Here is a 6,598-nt window from a genome sequence, read left to right as displayed (position 1 = left end):
TTGCTGCTCCATAAATTTGGGAGACTTGGGAGGGAGAAAAGAAAAACTGACTCAGCAAAAGCTGAGAGATCCTGACTTTTAGTCTCTAGTATGGCTCAAGCTCCTAAAACACTGGATCCTACAATTCCCATAATGCCTCATTAGCTAATAGGTGGTAGAGCTCCGTCTATGGATGGATTTCCATCAAAAGTAAATTATTTCCTCTGTCACAGTCCGTTTATTTTTTTTTTTTACTAATGCAAAAATTATTTCACGAGTAGTATTTGCTTCAAATTATACAAAAATATATATAATTCTGCAAAGAATTAGATGATCATGGAGGCCGCCATTATGTGTGTTGCTAAGCCACTTGCAATTTTATTGAAAGTGCACTTATTTCGTGGTACTATTTAAGGTTTTGGTTTAATTTTATTATCAGGCTGCAGAATCTCCTCCGCTCTCTGTGTCAGTATGAACGCTTGGGCTGTTGCTCAGTGTTCACATCTGTAGGATCACATGCTCCAGACCACAGCTGGAACAAAAATGCATTGTTGCTTCTTCAGTCTGGTCTATTCAGGATTCACTCTGCAGTATTATAAATAAACCAACATGAAAGTCAAATGGACTGACAGGTGACGCAATCGTTGGACAGTTTTGATGACCTGCCAACCCGCGTCATGTCATCACTGCTCTAACCTCACGGGAGGAAATCAAAAGTATCTCGAGACCGACTTCAAATAATGTTACGCTTATTGATCTTCTTTAGTGGTCTGACCTACAAAACAGATTGTACATCAGTGTAGAGATTATTCTGCAACTTCACCCGTCATAACGAAGAAGGACTAGAAACAGTGACGCCACAAAGAGTTTCAAACATGTAAAACAGGATGTGATAATTCTATAATGTATGAAATAGGTATGTAGTTTCACAGTGCAATAAGTGCAAAGGCATAACTACAGAAATGAAAATTGTCTTTTGAAACATGAAGAAAAACCCTGTAAACTCAGTTTCTTTTTGGGAATAAGTCTCAGTGTGTGTCCTCGTGTCCTGATTTCTTTAAGATCCTCCCACTACATCTGTACTGGGAAAGTGTCTTCATTTTTCTTCCTCCCCACATAACAGAGGACCCTTTAAAATATTCATCAGCGATGTATCACTGTGCTCTGTTCTCCCAACACATCCTACACACCCTCTCTCTCTCTCTCTCTCTCGCTCTCTTCTCTCTTGCCTTTTCTTTTTCTGTAGCATCCAAAGTGTTATACAACGATGACGATAGCGGCCGACGTCCTGGGTCTGCGTTTGCGATAAGGACGCAGAACAGAACTGTTTCTACCTCCCGTAACATCATTAGCTGTCTTGTTGGAACACTGAGCAGATGCCAGGAAGCTTCCGCAACCACCAAAGACTTGTCTTGCTCGGTCCCCCCGGAGGACGCCGCTCACTCCCACTGTTGTGAGGAGGTGGCGTCTTTCATTTTTCTCTCTCTATTTTCTTACTCTGTGTCATGTCAAGGCAGAAAAGTTAAGGGTTGGAGAGATGTGAGGGAAAGAAATAGACCAGAAGAGAAATGGAGATGTCTCTTAAAACAGCACTTTTGTGACATTCAGAAGACAGCAAAGAAACGCATCATTCACTCTTACAGATCTGAATGAAACCTTTTCAAACACAGACTCAAATGTGTTTTACTTGAGGTGAAAATTGGTTATCTTCTTTAGCACCCTGAGAGCTTCAATTGGGCAAACACTATCACAGTGTGGGGAATAAAGGAAGAGGTGAAGGACCCAATGCAGAAGCATGATCATGGATAGGCTCGGTAGGCAGGTAACAGACAGACAAGCAAACAAAAGACCACATAGTGACGATGAGGAGCTGACAAGGAACAAAGGAACTGGGCTGCAGAGCTGGATCTAATCAGAGGGAATGGGAAGCAGCAGGTGATGCAAGTGAGGAGGAAGGCCAGGCAGAGCAGATGAGGAAAGTCGAAGTAGGTGTGTAGATGGGTTTCTCACGTTCAGAAAGTCGTAGTTTTTGTTGTAGTATCGTTTAGATTTGTGTGAAACCTCTCAGTGAAGCTAGCTAACTTAGCTTTGACAACGCACAAATGTAACGTTATCTTACCTGATGGGTTTTATCCAGCAGCTCCTGAGCTGTGTCTCAATGCGGTTACTTCCATTAGTACACTTCCATGTTGTAGACTGTGCACGCTATGTACTAACTTGCATAGTGCTTGAATTTCGACAGGGTATAGTGTTGTCTCAAATTGGCTGTTGTTGCACTCACCGGAAGCTCGGTAGATCAGCTGGTGATAGTCAGCCACAGACATCACGCCGTATCAGGAGTAATTCAATTCAGGAAGGATAAATTAACCCAATAAAGGCTTCTATTCAACTACATCATAGTGTTATTTAGTGGAATAAAAGCACATGTATAACTTAAATTTGTAAAGTTCTGTGTTCGCCGGTTCAATCGCAACCGCTGCAGCTTCCTTGCCCACCATTTTCACAAGTTTGAAAAAAGTTGGTGGTCTCTTCCTCTCCGCTACATAACAAAGATGGCGACCGTTGAGGGTGAGAAGTGTCCATCGTTCCACACTCAACTTTTTGACCGTTTTGAGTACACTGACTTAGAGTGCACTGCATTTTGCCATACTTCTCAGTGTGGACGCACTGAAAATAGAAAGTGTAAGTACGGAATTACGCAAATTGAGACACAGCACTGGTTTTTAGCAGCCGAGAAGTGAAGGAACAAGCAAGATTTGTTGCTCCTGTGAGCACATCCAAGTATGAAACACACAGGCATCGTAGCTTCAGCGAGAGAAACGTCACTTACGCGACTTTTGGGTGTGTACGTCTTACCACAGTCTGATACCTCAACAGTTTTACGACAAACTGCGACTTCCTTGATTTGCAAAATTTCCTTTCAATCGACAAACATCGTATGTGTGATTCATGACGCAATTCAAACAGGATAAAAAAATTATTTCCCTCTACCGTACATATTATTTCTGAAATAAGGTCCCAGGGAGGTGCACCAGAAGGGGCGGGACTTCGCCTCTCTATTGGGAAAGGAGGGAAAATCCGAGGGCATCTAATGGATTGAAGTGAAATGGCAATGACAAACTGCGACAAACACACAGTACTGTATATTAAAATGACACATCAAGCACTTGTTACATAATTTTAAGAGTCTGAAATGCATTTGGGAAGTCTTATTTTTAGTCCATTATTGTCAAATCACCACTTTGAATCAATTCCACCAACTATCTGCCATTTATCTCTCAGACAGAAAATGAGAAAGCCCAATTATGAAAGGAATTGGGCACTTTGAAATGCACCACAATTCAGTCTGTTATCTGTTCTCTCCCCTATCTCCTCCCTCCTGTCACAGAAGAAGCACTGCATGTGTTCGTCTGTGTGTGTGTGTGTGTGTGTGTGTGTTACGGGCATCTCGTCCCAGAAAAGCTGACAGGCGATGTGCCACTCATCTTCGTAATTTCCCCAAAACAGTTGGCCTCCTGCCAGTGCACTCGCTCACGCTCAATCAGCCCCAATCAGCAACATACTTGCTAAAGAGCGTGAGTGTGTACGTGTGGCAGTGTGTGTGGCTGTTTATCTGTCTTTTTGTTGTTTCATTACGCGATTGTCTTCAAAAGCCCTTTTCCCCCCTTATTCAGCTTCCTATTGTTGTAAAGTCTCTTCATGATCAAACACCGAGAAGTTCTGATCCAGCTTTTTCACTGTCACTTTCAAATCTCTTTCATTGTGCTTCTATTTTTGGGCTCTGAAGGACCAATTCCTTAATTGCAGCTACAGTATATAGCAATTTACAGTGGTGTGGTTGCAAACTGTCTGGATTGTTCTACTGACGTCCTTGTAGTTGGATTGTGAAGCAGACAAATTTTAATCTCAATTTTTAGACATTGGAAAAGAAAGTTTCATGTTTGTTTTCTTTTTTTGGCCAGTAAAAATACTGTATATCAATAGATTTTTCTCTCCACTTTCATATCAAATTAAGGACTGAGATGAGTCAGAATATACGGTTTCAGTATGATGACATGATTACAGTATTGTCAGCATTAGCTGCTGCAAAGCAAAATGCGGGTAAAAGTGCGGATAGGGTTACATCGCTGATGTGGCAGGTGACTACGTGTGTTTAATCTGTAACTGACCACTTTTCTTCCAGTAAGCAGTTTATTTTGGGCTGCGGATGACATCAGAAATCTGAGTATTCAACCCATGATGATATACAATTTGTTGACATTATTGTTGCTGATGCACAAGTCGGTCCATGTTACAGTCTTTTCTGCTTTTCAGTGCATCAAAAAGGGTTAGACTGTAGCTGGTGCTGAGGGACAACAGACAAAAGATGGCTACCACTGTTGCTGACAACATGTATTTATCTACCCAGGTTTCGTAGTGCATGTAGTATTTTTGGTCGTACACGACATCAAAACACAGTCCCCAGTCCCATCCCTCCATAGCTGGTATATATTTGTCGTTTCCATCCATGGAGGGGAAAGTACGTTAAGACTATTTTGAGATTGCTGCTCTGAGATTCTTCTTCTCGCTGCAGGTTTTACTGTTTGTTCAGACACACTCCCACCTTTCTGTGTTTCCAAGTGTAACTGGGCATTCATTAAAAATAGGAAGTCCCAGCCAAGCAATCTGGCTGGGAGAAGGTTTTTCTGGCTGTGCTTTATGAATGGTTGCTAGGTAACCGGGGAGTTAAGTTACCATCTTTCTAACTTTCTCCAATATTTCCATTTTCTGTTGTGTGTATCTTGCATTGAAAAGGACCTGCCATTCAGGAACCATGCATTAATAACTCCTTTATGGAAGTAATGCTAACTTTTACAATGCTTTTATGGGTGCAAGCTACAGCTCAGTTGTTAATCACAGTTACACTACTCTGAGGTATTGAGGTATTACATCTGCACTAATCAATATTTTTATATCAACAACAGAATGAATGTGAATGTGTTATGTTAAAGGGGTCGCTCATAGTGACAAACATAGATAACGCTGCAACTCTGGAGTTCCCCTCAGCTCTACGGGTGTTTTAACATCTTTCAGCTCTTTGTTTTGGTTTTATGCCTCGCAACTTTGCTGTTTCGGCTCATTTTCAGCCACATCAGCTGTTTTCAGCGAATAATACGGGATATTTTACACTACTGGCCAAGCAACAAATGTCAGACAGACAAAGCTAGCTGTACAGTGGAACAATTAGCTGCTAACGAGTGAGCTATTTCTCTTCAGAGTTGGAGGAGACCAAAACAGAGCTAAAAGAAAAGTAAATATTGTATTTACATTTGCCAGGAAGCCAGAAAAATGACTTCAGATAAATGCTGTTGCTCTGTGTCTGCTGGATGCGCAAATACGTAACTGTTGGCTAACATTTAAACCATAACAACGTTTTAAGGTTGTAATGTGTGTGTTTTCAGTTTGCTCAACCGCAAATATCCAAAACCAAAATGAATGGATACTGATTTAAACAACAGAGAAGTAAAAAGTGCACCTTTTCGCAAACAAAGAAATACAGTGATATGAGTTTTTTACAGTTTGGGCATTTAGCATGCAAGCTGTTGATTGATAATGAAACAAGGTCATCACTAAAGTTTGAGGTTATGCATGTCTTGCATATATTAGTACTTTTTAAATTGACTTGAAGATTTATATGGATCGCTGAACATGATGCTGATATAAGAAATTTAAAAGCTTTGAATTTGATCCGGCTGTTCATCCTACTGATCTGTTTGTAGAAATACTAGAGCAGGCTGTTGTCATTCACTGTTTGTACTTATACCTACCAAAAGTAATGTACTATAATTGGTATATATTACGTAATCGTGAGCCAGGATGGAGGTCGGGGTGGATGGATGAATCAAACAAACACAGGACTTTCATCTATAGGAGAATGCTGTTCATGTCCCATGTTACCTTAGTTTTGTTACGTAGTTTACGTACTTGACTACGTAGGTCAACTACGTACTTATTTTATCACAAACCACGATCTTTTCCTAAATCTAACCAAGTAGTTTTGACGCCTAAACAGGTTCCGCACTGCAAGGGGCTTGCACAGGTGCACTGATCGCTCGTGCTGCTGGACATTCGTAGTAAAACGCACGAAAATTAACAAATAACTTTTGAAAAGATATCATACGAACAGTTGTATGAGGACAGAATGACTAGAGGCAGCAGTTAGAAAGGAACTGTAGCAACCTCATCCTCTCATATCAACCTCAAATACACCCTCAACAAAGTACTTGCAGGCATACGTGCATGCAAAGACAAGCATATAGAAACATGCAGTCATGTAGACAGTCAAGCAGTATCAGGGACACGTGAGCAGATGTACGCACACATTACCCAGTAGCCGGGGTTTTAAACCCATATTACATGTGAGTATTTACTTAGTGAGACTTTTCATTTTGAAGAGTTATATTGCAAAGATATATTGAGGCTGTGCTTTGGGAACTGCTCAGTAATATCCCTCCCTATTTCCCTCTCATCCTCCCACTCCCTCTCTTTCTATACCTCTCTGCCTCTCCCATCTATTCATTTCTCATCTTCACTGAGCTCCATCCTGCCCTCTCATACATTTTAATGGCAGCGGTTTGAT

Source organism: Sebastes umbrosus, chromosome 23, assembly GCF_015220745.1.
Source record: "Sebastes umbrosus isolate fSebUmb1 chromosome 23, fSebUmb1.pri, whole genome shotgun sequence".
Classification (NCBI taxonomy): Eukaryota; Metazoa; Chordata; class Actinopteri; order Perciformes; family Sebastidae; genus Sebastes; species Sebastes umbrosus.
Note: the sequence above shows the minus strand (reverse complement) of the source record.